This window comes from Stigmatopora argus, chromosome 17 (assembly GCF_051989625.1).
Source record: "Stigmatopora argus isolate UIUO_Sarg chromosome 17, RoL_Sarg_1.0, whole genome shotgun sequence".
NCBI classification, from domain to species: domain Eukaryota; kingdom Metazoa; phylum Chordata; class Actinopteri; order Syngnathiformes; family Syngnathidae; genus Stigmatopora; species Stigmatopora argus.
The window spans coordinates 10,065,468-10,081,818 of record NC_135403.1 but is presented as its reverse complement, the minus strand read 5'-3'; the positions used below and the strand labels follow the sequence as shown (position 1 = coordinate 10,081,818).

General features: G+C 36.5%; 1 long non-coding RNA gene across 4 annotated transcripts in view; it reads right to left on the bottom strand.

Moving 5' to 3' along the window:
* LOC144091430 (uncharacterized) overlaps positions 1-16,351 on the bottom strand; it is a 202,581-nt gene that overhangs the window by 114,753 nt on the left and 71,477 nt on the right. For 3 of the 4 annotated variants that reach the window (XR_013305700.1, XR_013305701.1, XR_013305702.1), the window contains exon 8: positions 2,050-2,204. This is a non-coding gene — a long non-coding RNA (uncharacterized LOC144091430). Of the gene's footprint in view, positions 1-1,982; positions 2,205-16,351 lie in introns of those variants that run through there. The other variant, XR_013305703.1, reaches the window with a different exon arrangement.

Below are 16,351 nucleotides of genomic sequence, written 5' to 3'. Positions count from 1 at the left end.
GATTACTTTGCCATTTTGAAATGTTATGTTCACAAAAGTATAGATTTTGTACTTCTGCTTAACATCAGATTTATTTTACTTTATGCAACACATAGGGGCATTTTTCCCCAAAGAATGAAATTCTAATTCAATTCAAATATTTTCGCATAAGACCTAGGCCTATAAATCCAATATATATCCAATGACTCAGTGACACTTGACGATGTGTCATTCTTGTTGCAGCGACTTCATGGACAAGTTCCATTCGGACTGCATGTTGTTTATGTTTGCTCAAAAGGAGATGCTCCCAAAAAATAGAATGAACAAAAACGTGGCCATCACTCCATGCGGTGTGTGCGTAGCCTTCGAGTACTTGTGATTTTCAAGCAACCTCACATAGAATAAAGTGACCTTTTGTGCTTATATGCCACCTGGAAAACAGACTCACATAATGCCTGGATTTGCAGTTATCCACCTAAAAGCTTTTCTCTCGCAGGAATTAATTTCCCCTTCTGTCTGATGTGTTTCCGTCAGCTGGTCTGATTCCTTTCACCTAAGTTCCACCCTACTCCTCTCCCTGTCAACCAATGTTCCCAGTCTGCTACCATGTTCTCCATATTTACCGAATACGGGATGAATAAAAGTTATCCAATAGCTGTGTATCATCTGTGTGATTAGTCAGAGCGTATTTAGCTCCCTGCTTTCAGAGTTATTTTTGAGGTCTCACTAAATGTTTAACATCTGCATTTTATTCTCTTTGACCACACACGTTGCATTCCAGTTGAGGATTGACAATTTTCTGGTAGTCTGAGTGCCATATTTGTCCATTGGCAGTTAATGTAGCCTAACTTATTGACCACATACAAGAACGTCTCGTCACACACAAAAAAATAGACGTATGTCCCTATGACATCCATATAATGCCCATATCTTCTTTCACCCCATTTAAGAGCTCTTTTTCTTGTTTTCTGGTCACTGCTCAAATCTCTGAACCATTCGACATAGCTGGTTTGAGAACTGCCTTGTAAATTTTGAATTTCACTTCAGCTACAGCTGTTTTTTTCTGTTACAAATTAGCCTTTCCGAATGTTTCAAGTGAACTCAATAAAGCTCTGGATATATTTTTATGCTGCATCTATACTCTATACATGAAGGATGAGTTAAATTCATGTCTGAGGGAAAATGAGTGGGGGATTCATTAGCATTGGATTACTTTTATCACTTATCTCCATCCAAAATAAATGGGATGTTTAATTTGCAAATAACAGATGTATACAAGGTTTATGCGGGGGTAAACTAATGAATATTTGATATCATTACATGTTATGAATGGATATTACTTGTTCTGTAGCAAAGGTTGATTAAATTTTTTTCCATTAATTTTTCAACATATATAATGTAGACACATTATTGTTTTCTTTCTGACAAACCGTTTTGAATTCATGCTCTAGTTGCAGAAGCTAATATAAATAATTATACTGACAGCAAAAGAAATATTTATCTTTGTCAAATCCCATTTTTCAAAAGGCAGACTCACACTAGAAACTGTGCTTTCATTTCCTAAGGCTGACTGCTATTTGCTTGGGTATATGTGCCTCTATCTCTCCACAATGTGACAATAAATTTTCCAGCTGTAGACACATGAACACTGAATCCTGTTACAGAGACCATTTAGCAGTCTTGTTTAAATGGTGCTTAGACTGAAAAGCTGCATATTAGGTAGACTGAGATGGCAATGCGTTATTAGAAACTGAAAACCAACATTGTCCCACAGGCACTTTCGAGAGAAGTCATCAGAGTTCAGGAAATCAGTCCCACATTTACACAACCTTCCTACATCCATGTGTGATTGAAGCACTTCAAATTCAGCAGTAGAATTTGAACACAATTTACTCAAGAAATCAACAGTACGCCTTATAAAACTAAAATGTAAAAATGTCACTACTGATGTGACTAAAATTATCAAATGTTACAACCCTGTCTAGTGCGAGTAAAACAGTAATAGAAACGATTTTAAATGAGTTTAACTAAATGTGAAAAACATGTAGGAAAGTTTTTATCTTCACTTACCACTAACTGCGCCCATGTGGTAGTTCTGAAAATGTCTTGTCCAGTGTCTGAAGGGTCAGTTGATTGAAATTTCATCGGTACATGAGTGAAGATCGCTGTGTCTCACGTAGCAGGCATCTGCATCCTAGTGTGCAAATGGACTGCTGAATATGAGCCTGTGCGGGGGAAGATAAAAACGCTATTAAAGTTCTGTTTACCATTTACCTTCAAACAATGCTGTGATTGTTGTGCAGTGTCACATAAAACTTTTCCTAAACAGTTTCAAGAGGGGAGATAACTGCAGCCTTGCAGAAGTAGTAGTTGAAAATGTACTGCCCCTCGAATAAAATCAAATGTTAACGGTACGCGTAAATATCAAAGATAATTTAAGATTTAAAAAAATGATTTATTAGGCATAATTACAAATGTCAGCAGACACTAACTATAGGTGTTAAGAGAATATCAGAGTAGCACAACAGCCTCCTTTTCAAAACCTCATCTCTTGGTGCTTCACAAATTCACGCACGCCTGTCTGCTCTTCTTGTGACCTTTTTGAAGTTAGACATTCAAAATGAGATTTTTTTCCTTTTCCCCTCAGCAGAATATCATTTGAAAGTGATCGCATAACCTAGACGGCACTTTCTAGCACTCCTCTTCAATTTGCCCATTGAGATGTGTGGTGTCCACATGACCACTCTAAGTGCACGTGTGCATTCATACAGTCAATGACGGTTCACTCGTCTTATATCTGTGCCGAGGATCACTTGTCACTTTTGGAGAGAAGTAATTTTCTCTACAGTGCATGTTCAGTTAACTTATTAATTTAGCTCTGGTTCTACGGGGAGGCAACAAGGCCAATACCTTAAAAAGGACTATTGTAATATAATGTATCATTCCTGTGTCCCCCACGGCGGACTGGCGACCAGTCTAGGGTGCAGTCTGCCTTTCGCCAGAAGACAGCTGGGTTAGGCTCCAGCAACCTTTTGAGGATGGGCTGTATGGAAGATGAATGAATGAATGTATCATTCCTCAATTAGTCCACTACTGCATGTCGATCTTAAAAATGCTAATTCCCACTCTCCACATTGCTGCTGTTTGTTATGACAAATCACCTGCTGTTGAAACATTGTCAACAGATGGCCAACTTAGTCAAGTGGGGTTTCTGACACTCCTATAGAAAGTATAATGGTGGAGGGTGTGCAATCAGATGCTAAGTGATGCTTCATGTGAAGATTAATTTAATTTATTCACTATGAAGGGCACCTAACAAAAGGTTACGAAAAGCATCTATTAATGATTATTATTTATTATCTAATTATATGTTGAATAATTTAAGTTTCCAGTGGAATTTTTGTTAGAATATAATTTCTTGCCAATGGCCAATCTTACTTCAACTCTAGGCCTCAATTCTCTCAGCAAATTGCACAATACCTATGCTTATTCAACACACATTTTCCATCATTTGGTGTGACATTTGTGGTTATAAAATATAAGCAGGAATGAAAATGCACAGTCCCTGCATATCTAGCTACAACAAGGGTTTAATTAACATTTTAATTAGAACAAAATGTTGTTAACTGGAGGCCATTCTGGCAGTCATGTCTGCGACAGAGTCATTACATTTTGTCATGGCCTCTCTACAGATGCTCTCAAGAGGGCTACCTGAAAAAAAATATGCTCCCTAGAGTAATGAGGAGACATAACAGATTTTATTGCACTCTTTCTTGTCTAACATATTTTTAGATTCAAGGATTAGCATAAATACAACAGGAATAGAGAACAGCAACACCATTAGACATTGTAGTAGCATTCCACTTGATATCTATCTTATTGGTTTTGGCCAAATTGTATTACCAAGAAAAGGAGGAGAGGACATATCTTTAGGCTTAAAATGTAACTTGCAGGAATAATAGCGTGTCTTTGTCGGATTGTTTTGTGGTGTCAAACTCAATATGTTGCAATACATGGAGTGCAAAGGAGCCTAGAAAATGGATGGACTCAACTAACTAAAAAAGTAAAATCTCCCGAGTTATTTAAGCACCATTGCAATAAGCCGTAAGTGCAGTTCCCCGAGGATCGTGGCAATTGGGATGTGTCCTGTACTTTTCTGTAGTTATAAAACAGAACGGGAAAGCCAAAAAGCTTTTACATCCATGGAGACTGTACTTCTTTTAGAACATAAAATACTAAATTAAAACCACAAAATATTCTCAAGACAGCACAGACAAGGTTGAGTAAAAGCTGAAAAATGCTCTTATTTTGCCAGAGTGTGGCTGCATTTTGCCTTTAACAGTTTGTTGTTAACTTTATTCCTGTGCCCAAGTATACATATAACAACAGTGAGAACAAACTACGTATTTTATTTTTATTTCTGTTCCAACCAACTTTCTACCAATAGCCTCTTATCCAATAGTACAATACCATTCAATGGTCACCCTGAGAATTGTGTGCTAGAGAGAGTTTATTATTACTTACTCATTGTTGTGTGTAAATGACAAGCTCTTATAGAACACCATATATTAAACGGCTGATAGCTTTTTCAATTTCTGCCGGGTTTCACAATGAATGCTATTGATTGCCATTAACTCGCTCATGATTGCTAGAGGGCAACTTACTGATTTGCAGAACATCTCGCTTACCACATTGTGGTTGCACAAAAGCATAACATGCTCTGCAGCTCCACTTGTTTCACCCATTTCTGTTTACACTTCAACCTTGACATTAATGTGCTCTAAGTTCTAGTGTAGTGCAGCTGTTCCCCCATCCATTTTCTACACAAATCCCAAATAACATAAAATGCATTAACACCTGGATTTAGTTTCACACCGATAGTCGACGTCACTTTATGCTATTGGCTCTTTATTACATGTCATTTTTGGTGCGCACTCTTACATCGTTAAATGAATTTCTTTTGGCATTCATTTTGAGTGTTTTGTGGTGTGAAAGAGTCAGTAATATGCCACTTCAACACCAAGTCTCTGAATCGACCAGTCGGTTTTTATGGCTTTAACTCATTCCTTTTGGAAGGAATGTGCTCCTAAAATTGCATTACTGACAGAGCTGGGGCGTGAGCCAGGCTGCCAGCAGGAATTCCGACTGCCCACAGAGTGAACCTAGCATGCATCACTTATATTCTGACATGTTTTTGTTTTGTTCAATATTAAACGCATTTGGGATTTCCTCTTCATTTATCTTTAATCTATTCCACATTTTTGGCACTTAAAATGTTTTTTGCTGAACTTTCTACTTTGCTGATGTCGTTAATGGTCTTTTATATGTGTCCACTCTGGGTCTTATTTTCCTGGCTCTGTAAAGGTAGTTTTCATTTTCCATCCAGGATACATAATGTGGAAAATGGGTCATCAAGGCCCATAGGATTAGCAGGACTACAGCCAGCTCATCAGGTCTGTTTCAGTCACTGCCATCTGGCCGCCTCGGTGTCCAGACTCTGGGGCTCTTATTTAAGACAATGGGCAATCATTGCCCTATGTTTGTCTTTGCATTAAGCGCATGCATACTCCTTGCAATAGCTAGTGTAAAAAATGCCTATAATACCATGACTCCGAAAGTTGGCAATGTTCACGAACATCATAATGCTTACGTTTCCAACAATATTTCCAGTAGAAACGGAAAAAAACGGACCGGTTAAGAAACTGATAGACCCAGCATGAGTGATACTGCAAACTTAAAAGGGATTGTCAATTGAATGGTAGTGAACAAGAGGAGGATGAATCCAGCTTAATGGAGCATTCTTTATTAGAGTGCTTCTATGTCATCCCAGCCAGAGATAAATGATGTAAAGACAATAATCTGCACTACTATATATATTCATTAAGCACAGCCACTCAATATCTGCCTATATGCAATTGTCACATTAACAAATGTAGAAATGTACAGTTAATTTAAATGGACTAGTTATTTGCCTTTAACCTTTACATTTTTGCAACAGTTTTTACAGTTCATAGAATGATATTGCCCTGCGACACCTCTGCTCTACCCCAAAAAATTGGGGCTCATCTAATGTTTTAGAGAGAGATGGTAGAATTTTTTTTAAGAATAACTGTTTTTTTTCTTTCTTGTTTTTTTAAATTATTTTTTTATTATTATTTTTTTAAATGAAAAACAGGTCTTCAACAACAGGAATTTACGGACCAAGATTGGAACATATTTGTGAGAACTTCTTTGAACATGTGCCAAAATACTGTTAGTAATTGCATATTATTTTAATAAAAATACCGAAACTTAAATGCAGGGCTTCTGTAGGAAAACTGCATTCATGTGCTAGAATGTATGCACGAGCGTTCCAAATGTGTACCTAACAATCTAAATTAGCAAAATGTTTCCAGATTTTGGCTCTGACTGGCAGGAATGATTGCTTTTCACTGCCAAAAATGCAACAAGTTGACTGGACTGAGAAGGAGATCATTTCATTTCAAATAATCTCATGGACTTTAAATCATTTGTCCCCTCAATTATGTCCATCAAATGTCAGTTGCTCCATTCAAATGAAGTTGAATAGATCGCGGCACAGAGTTGAGAATTCATCAAGGACACAATTTGATGTAGCATATTATTAGTCCGATTTTAAAAAAAATCCTATTACATTAATGCTAGTTTACTTTGCACTAAATATGTATGCAAATGAGGCATTAGCTCCAGCAGTCATGTTGCATTTCAATATTTCCATTGCACCCTTAAGCTAAATCTTTTTGGGATAAAAGAAGCTATACCCTGGACAGAGCAAAAAGAAAATAGAAGTAACTAGAGTGGAAAAGAAACAACAACAACAACAGCAAAAACATACCATCCACTATTCCTATTGCTATAAACATGGGAACTGTTTCAAATTACCAAAGAGCATAAAAACATGGTATTTTGCAACAATAAATTTATCATTGGATTTCTTCAAGATTCTAAATATTTATGTTTCAAATGGCATGGACAGAAGCTTATGTTAGCATTAACTGCTACAATGCTTATTGCCTTGTATTTTTTTTTTATCATATATCAAAATTTAATTAATTGTGATGCATTATAGAGCCTGATTTTGAAACAATCTTTAATCAAATCCAAGCACTCCATTTAACATGATCAATTAAACTCTGAGTCAAATTATTCCGAATAGATGGAATTTCCTTGGATTAAATGTCGGCTTCCTTGTGCTAATTACAAGTTCGCTTACTGTGTGATTCATTGCAAATTAATTATTCAGATTTGAGAGTCACTGCTGGTGGAGTGGTCCATTCACCTGACTTCGTTCAGTGGAGGCAGAGAAGGCTCAGTTCCATTTCAGTGGTTTTGTAATGGGACTTTGAATGGCTGTCTCTCTGTGTGCTCTTTGACTGACTGGCGACTAGTCAAAATTGGAGTGTCAGATGGGATGTGCTTTAACTCTGTGACACCCAAATGTGCTATGAATCATTTCTACTCTGATCCGACCCAAATTTCATATAAAGATAAGTCATTCAGGAAAATAGCATTTGCAGCCCATTTTGTGTTGCAAAAATGGGTAAATTTGGTTTTGAATTAAAAAGAGCAAGAATGGAACACCTAAATAGCTAAAAGGAGTGGCCTTTGCAGAAACATCTGCACTCACATATAAAATGACAACTCCCAAAATGACAGAAAAACAAGCAATTCAGTTACACTGATCTTCAGAACCAAAGTGTCAAGTTTTTTAGCCTGTGGTAAAAAGATTCTAGATAACTCTACGAGTATGAAGCACACCTGAATACCCTATACAATACATAGCTGTCTGCAGTCAAGAGGTTCTAACTAAATGTAGTTGCTGGCTTTGGATCAATGAACTGCTTTGAAAACTTTCCTCTTAAGAGTATATAGTTGGACTTTCTCCCACTGTCGAGTCACAGCCAATCAATGGAAATAATGTGTCAAGTGTCTTGCCCAATATCTTCCTATCTTTCACTTTACTTTAGTTCATTATAGCATTAAGTCTCATCCCTTTCCCATGCCTTTTGTTGGATGCCTTTGTAGCTGAGGAAAGGTGGTTGAAGCCATGTAAATGTTCTCTGAGTAGAAATATCAGTACTAAATTTCTGTATTAGTTTAGACAAATTAGTCCAATGCAAAACAGACGAAATATAACACCGGATGTGATTTAGAAGGGAACATAAACAATCAAAGAAGTGACCTAACAAATGTGTGCATTGGAGACACTTTGTAACATGAACATCTCATTATCCTTTAGGCTCTTGTTTGTTTTCACTCAATGTAAGACAACTGTATAATGAAATTCAACAATAAACATTTTTAATATACATATATGTATATTTATGCGTGTGCGTATAATTTTGTTTCTGGACCTCTCCTATGTTTGAATGATGTTTTTTTGTTTTTTGTTTTTTTTTACTTTGGGCTATTAATGTGAAGTTTGTCCTATTTTCTTGATGTAGAAGCTATTGCTCAGAGGGGTGGCAGTGGTGAAGGGGCTACCAGACCGATGAATCAGTTGTACATAAATAGCAACCTATCAGCCTAACAAGGAAAAAGAATGCTGCCTCAGGTGCCTGTCAAACATCAGAATAAAGCTCTGCTAGAACTAGGCAGTAGATGTGACAGGAGCAGCAAGAACAAGTCATAATCTGTTTTGTATTTCTTTTGGATGCATTTTGTATTGTTATTAATTTAAAAGAAATAAATGGTCCAGATATAAATCATTCCAAAATGGAAATTAAGTGATTAAATGATATTTGAGATGTTTATCTGACTGCTTACAGTTAGATGTTTCAACTCAAATTTTAGGCTATGAAGGGTTGTGGTCAAAACTATTTCGACTATGGCCACATTAGTATGTGTGTCATCAAACCAAATCAATGGAATGTGAATGAAAAATTATGATATTTCATGTACCATTATTATTCATTATCCCATACATAATGCTGTCTTAACATGTCCTTTATTTCTCCATCTTGCTCTGCTGCTCATTACCAATTGAGTAACGGCTCGGGATTTGAGGGCACTTTGACACCAAATAATTAAGGGGATATTAAATTCTTACTTGTAAATTTAATTGTCTTCTGTATAGAAAACAGAGACATCTTCCGTTTGTCAAAAACCACGCTAAAATTCCAACTCCTTTTTCGAAACAGATAGGTTTACGTGTTTATCACACCTAACACAAAATGAGAAAAGAAACGCTTGCTATTAGCCTGAAGCAATTCCACTGCATTGACACGTAAGTGCACAAAAGGGACCCTACAGACCAAATTTCATTAGCAGCATTTCCCCTAAGAGCATTTTCTATGTGTCATAATTACTGAAAGATTTAGTGAGGCGGACGTAAAAGGGCGCTGGAAATGAAATTGATGTTCAAACAAGAGAGCAGCTGTCAGGAACAGCAACCTGGGGTGCATTTCACAGATGAAGCTTGAAAATGCTAGATTTCTATTGAAGATCTCACTGTAGCACAAATGACTTTAATTTTTGCGGTTTAGATTTGTTGTACAGAGCTTCATTAGTATACTGAAATTGAGATACTGCTTATCCTTGTCAGGGTCATATCCAAAAAACAGGCTACACAACCACACTAGTCTGGGCAGTCAGTCGTAGGGAACTAAGAGGTCGAAAACTAAATATTCAGACAAAGGGCATCCAAAATATTAAGAAAACAATTTTACTCAACTTCGATCTCACTTGAAGACATGTCATTGCATAAAGTTACTTTGTTTGCTAGTTTTTTTTTTGTAAAATCGATACTGACCTTTTCAATCTCTGGCTCAACAACTTGGTTCATTTTCAGCATCATCAACCTCATAGCTAGAGTCTTTTCTCAAAAACATCTATTTAAATCTTATATCTGAGCACAAAACTAATTATATAATTCCTCTCATTGGGTCCCGCCACATCCCACACACACTCACTATTCCTGGCTTTGCGTTCTGTGAAATTAAAACAAAGCTCATCATCCGTAAACTTCCTCTTTGAGGATAGTTTAGGACCAGCTTTCATGATCCAGCTGTGTAAGCCAAAGGCCACATCATCAAGGAGCATTCTGGGTCCTAAAGTTTCAGTCACAGTTTTGTTGGAACAAAATGTGAAGTTAACCATCCAGAACTCCATCTATCTAGAGTCTAGACCATTCTAAAAAAGGAGGGCATTCATCAGTGAATAAAACTCTTCATGCATTTCTGAGCCCACCACAAACGTTTCTTCTTGTGAGATTAGTTAGGGCCGGCTGAAATACAGCTTTATGCATGATTGCGAGCCTTGGATAAATCCTGTATCGAGAGTTTTTTTGGGACCCCAGAGACACTATAAACTTAAAATACCTGCGAGCTTCATATCATTGGCTTTGTGACAACTACCCTCATCATATATGCATTTATAACCTAAAAAAACTCTAATTGTACCTGTGTTTGAACAATCTCCTTGGTTACAATTTAACAAACCCATCACCCCAAATCCAACTGTTTGCATATGTATACCCATTTAAAACACTGTATTAAGGCAAATCCTGACAGTTTGCTATAAGCTGTTGGAAGAAAAATATTCTCTTGGTTAAGACAAAGTGCATCCTTTCAGACGTCACAGCTTAACTACCTTATCTTTCCTTCTGCTATTTGCACAACCTTCATCATTTTGACTCACTCTCCTCTTCCTCCATCTTTATCTTCCACACACTCCTTCACTTAAAGCATTGACTCATGACCCCAGATTTACTCTTGGCTACCGTAACTGCCCTGCTGATAGTTATGCTGTAATATTGGAATTTGTCTGACCCGTCACAGCGGATATTTTTGGAAGACAAGTGCATGTGATGAGGGCCCTGAGGTGCGCATATGCCAGACAGGTGAAAGATGACAGGCAGTGGTCTTTTTCTTTTTCTATTCGGGGCACTGGTTTGCTTGCTTGGCTGAGCGTAACAGCAGGCAGAGACACAGTGGCAATTCACCTAAATTAATAGTTGATCCTCTCACAACTTGGAGGACTCAAGAATTATGGTAGGGGTGTAGAAAACCTGGCTAACAGTAGGGTAGCGGGATGTTTGATGAGGGGAAACAAACCAAAGGCCGGGAGGTTAAAATGGATAGATTTAGCAGCTTTATCACTAAGGCTATGCAGGTGGTGCACCAGCCATTATTAATGCCTCAACATCACATCCAACAGATTCTTCCATTTTTCATTATGTTCCATAAATGACTGATGTGCCACCATTTTTAATATATGAGGTGTATTTTATGGCCAAAGGCAGGTCAGACATAATGTTTCTCATCTCAAGTGTGATGCAACATTTTTTGTAAATGCAAGATATTTCAAATAAAAATCATTGGCAAATATTTAAATGTATTTGTGTAGTATGCTTTCTTACAAATAATTTTAAAAAAGTAACATTTATGTACACCTGAGTTGTGTCCTGCTGCCATAGTGTTTTTTGTGAACGAAAATTAATGAGCCTGTCGCAGAAGAACCATGAAAGCTTAAGCTAAAATAATTTCAAATATGCGATGAGAAAATCGGCATCGGTATGAGGAGCACAGCAAAGATATAAAGAAAGAAGATTTCAAGTCTGGATGGAGTCGTGTCAAGTTGCCAGAATAGTTTTGAAAACAAGTTCAGTCTGCTCTCCAATCAGCTGCTCAGTATGAATAAAACAACTCAAATAGGAAAAGACAGTAATGGCTTAAATATTAACTTAATATTGCTGTCCGGTACAAATGCCAGCATGCCGTTTCCAGAAAATGACATTAAATATTTGTGACTACAAAGACACTCACTTCAGTATCTATCTATTGCCAAGGTTCGCCACACATCTTTTGTTCAATCAACAAAGCATCCATAAGAAGTAAATAACAATGAGAACTGTTCAAGGAAGTTTTTTTTTAAATACAGCATCAGTTTTAAAAAAAAATCTCAATTTTCTGCTGTATGTTTTTGAGATGACAAAGTTGTCCTTTGAAAACTAGAAACAAGACTGCGTATATGATTATCGAATGGATTTGATACACTGTGATCTACTGTCAAAGACCGCACTAAAATGCTATAGCACACCAAAATAGAGCAGAAGTACATCATTTTGACATTTGTCTCTGACAAGAGCAGTTTCAATGGCTATACTCTGATAGAATTGTCAGAAAATCCCATTTGCCTTTTGTGTTTCTAACCTGTAATTTGGTTTTTACTGCCACCAAAATTGTTTTTTCAGGATTTTTGTAAACAGGGTATGCCACATCCAGAAGTTGTGAAAAGATTTAAATAAAGCAAAGACTGTTATGGGTAAAAGTTTGCCAGCCAAAGACCTAATAACATTTAGAAATGAATGTAGCTTGTGGGTAATATTAGGATTTTTTTTATGTATTGTTCAGGTAAATCCTTGAGCCTTAACCTTCTCATGGAAATGCATTAAAAACAGCCTTCAGGTTCTTACAGTTATTACAGTGCCAACAGTTAAGAAAGTTGCAAAAATATTCAGATTTCTATACCTGAGCCACCAAGTTCACAGATGTCAAATTAATATCAACATCTTTTATTGCTTTAGACTGTCTTGGTTTAAAATTGTATTGTACTCTTTTGCATTGACCAAGAACATCCTTGGCTCTCTTATAAATCAAATTCATCATCAGTTCATACCAGAAAATACTTAAATATGTTAATAATCCCAGCTTTTGGATGTCAATATTGAAATTCTAACAACTCATTTCCGTTCCGAAAATACAAAACACAGGCCATTGACAATATAATGACGATGAATGAACAAGAGACTTAAAGTGAAATGGAAAATAGAAGACACCTTAGTCTTATCACAATTGCAAATATTCATCCCTAACTGAATTGTTTCGATCAGAGAGATTGTTCACTTAAAGAATGAATTCAATCAAACATTTTAGCAGAAACCTGCACAATATCCTCCAGGGGCTCCAATATAGAAAGTATCCTTCCTGAGATAATAAAAAAAGGTAGGCAGGCGTATTTTAGTTAACCTCCCCCCATGTATTGTAAAGGTTATCTCCATTTAACAAATCCATAAAGAAGCAACTGTGCCATACTAGAGGGACCAAATTCAGACGCTTGTGACATGGTTCCACCCCCCCAAAAAGTGTTATATTTGACCTTTGTTTTTCTTAAAACATTATCCTGATTGTCACGCCTGCTTTCGTGTCCTTTGAACAACAACCTGTCTTTTTACAATTTTCTTAACAATTTGTGAAACATGTTAAAGAGTGCAAAAAGTACAATAGCATGTTTTATTTCAAACGGTATTTGTTCAAGTATAAATGTCCCTTGAGAAAAAGCAATGTCATAGACTTAAAAAACTAAAAGATTGATGCATTTAAGAATGAGAAAAAGTTGCACTACTTGCTTTTTTTCTTTGTTTTCTTTTTCTTTCATTTGAAAAAACACTGTAGTGGTACACTGTCTTTTGTGCTATTGTGTAAAAAGTGTGGTTGCATCAGTATGTCAAGTGAAGAAACTGCATGATTTAAACAGTGACTATAAACAGAGCTTGAAGTTGCAAAGAGCAGCGTGTGGGAACACATTTGCTTGAAAAAAAAACTCTACTTCAGCCATCTCAAGAGGCGGTTGCATGCAAGACTGCATCCACTCTTTGAAAAGAAATGTTTTGGTTTTTTTCCATTAACTGCTATATTGGCATTAAATACAAAAACACATTTACCTTGTGGTGTTTTTCTCACAGTTCCATATCGAATGGCGGATTTAGTTGTTGTTGTGTGGAAAAAAATAAGTAATAATCATACCTTGAGCAAAAAGACTACTACTATTTATTTTATTTTATTTTTGTTTTACCCTAAGCACAATCATTAATGTTGATAAGCTTCTTCACTTCCTTTGCAGTTGGAAACTTCAACAGATATTAGAGATTCCCAAAAACTAGTAGTATTTTGTTTGTCCTAATTCCAAAGCTGGTCTTTATAGTGGTTTTATTTAAGTTATAAGTGAACTGGTGTGTTGGCCCGCGTGTGTATATTGCATTGTGTGTGGAAAGACATCCGGAAAAAGAATGGTGCCAAATATATTGTGTGGATCAACTGTTTCGCTGTGGCGATCTCTGAGGGGATATGCTGGAAAGTGGTTTTGGTTGCAGTGAGACTATTCACACTTTAACCATAGGAAGCTAAAAAATAGATCATTTCAATGGGACTACAGACAGTACCCAGCCTTCTTTGAGTTAAACTACAGGATTGAGGGAGAACATTGTCACTGGAGAGGAGAAACACAATCATACTTGAAGCAGACTCCACTGTCTATTCCGGCAAAGTGTAGTCCAAAAGAGTTTAATTGGGAGAAACAGTCTCCCTAATTTGAACTGGTGTTACATAACAAACCTCTGTGCGAACCGCACTGGTTCAAGTTGAAGTATATTTTTTAACACTATTATTAGCAGCACAGCCATGGTCTCAGATCAATGATCAATAACGTAGTTTGAAGATCAGAACTGTGATCATTTGTCCTGGATATGGGTTGGAAAAAAATGCACATATAATGTATAAGATCTGGTCATTTACTCTTGTCTACCAGAAAACCATTTAAAAAAAACATCCACTTCCTTGGCATGTTTTTAAATTCACTCACAAGGCACCTCTAGGTGATGAAGCGAAAAGATGTATAATGCATGTGCGTGCTGGTGGTATTCCAGGCTTTTTAAAAGGTAGGCAAGATGTGTGTAAGGCAAATGTCAAATGGGCCCACTAGCATTTCGTAGCACAACAGCTGGAAGCAGAATAATTTAAGTTTACAGCGCCAAGATACTAGGCACCACATGATGTGATTAAATCCCCTCCGTCTGCTTGTTTTCCTAATGGATGTCGAGTAAAATTCGAGATCTATAAGTCATTCTTTGTATTATGGGATATAATATTGCTTGAGGATGGTTGTGTAAGAAATAAGACAATCGTTAAGGTGCAATGATAATACATCTTGGCTCATAACAACTTTACTGCAACAAGTAAATTAGTAGTCATCAAGCCAGAATTACATGATTAAGAATTATTTAACTGCAAGTTTTGAATGTCAATGCTGAGTAATATAGTGAATGAATTACTTCAACTGTGAGTTGCTTCATTCATGTGTTGTTGTTTTGTTAGGAGTGAACATAGCTATACTCAATTTTATTTAGAAGTTTTATACTTTGTAATAGTCATACATTTTAGTTTTTATCTCGCAGATGGTCTAAAGATCTAATTCCATAATTAAGCATAGCTTTACACTCACTACACACTATAGTATGGCAATGCTCATGTTTATTTAAATCATTTAGCTTCTGGTGCTTTCATTTGAAGTCCCACTTGTCTCTCATTCAAACACTTTCTGTCACATTAGATTTAAAACACAAGTGCCTCCGATAGAGTGGGTGTCAGAAAGGCCACTGAACAATCTAAATGAATAATTATAGCCACATCAATGGTAACTTATTTGTCTGTGGTCCTGCCTAGGAATCCTACACGAAGGGCACACAAAGGAATGCGAACAAACTAGAAAATTAAGTCGAGTAGAGCGTCGTTAAACACATCAAGCGATGTACAGCACAAGAATGAAGTATGGGTTAGTGAAAATAGTTCAAAGCTAGATACCAAACAAGCCCCATATAAAATGGACTTAAAAATCAAAAGAGCCATCACTGCAAGAGTCCTCCAAAATCAGCCAATGCAACCAAGCAAACTTTACTGAGCTTTTCAGGTGGAACACCAACAACAACAAAACTTGACCAAAGCACTTTCTGCACTTCAACAGAGGATGTTGATATCTAAAAAGCAAAAAGCACAGCAAGCAAAGGTCAATCATAGCCAGAGGGTGAACAGAGTGGTGAATTCAGCCCTGAACTTCTCTTTGGTACAGATGGACTAACAAACATAGTAAAAATGAAATACTCCAAAGATTGTGTAAAGTTAGTGCATTTAGCCCCAAGTGAATTGTTGCTCTAAAGCACCTCCAGAAATGTAACAAAATCATGCTTTAGGATAGCTAATGTGGTTACAGTTCTCTCATTTCCTTTATACATTTTGAAGATTTTTTTTCATTACATCATTTCTTATGTTGGCGAACAATTACTAAAGTGTGTGCTGGAATTAAAATCAATACTCTTTATCATAAATGTTCCAAAATGGATTTCCTTTCATTTTTGCAGACATTGGTTAAATCGTTCAAAGCTTTTTGTAGTCTGTATGAATTGAAATAATTTATTTTCAGGGGACATTGCTTTTGCTCTCATTTGTACATTTATCTCTTCTCACACACTTTGTTAAGCTTTTTCACTATTTAAAAAAAAAAAACTTCTTGAACTTAACATTCAAATGTCTACACTTCATGCTTCTAAAACCAAAATTCAGAATAGCTCTATGTTAAGTGG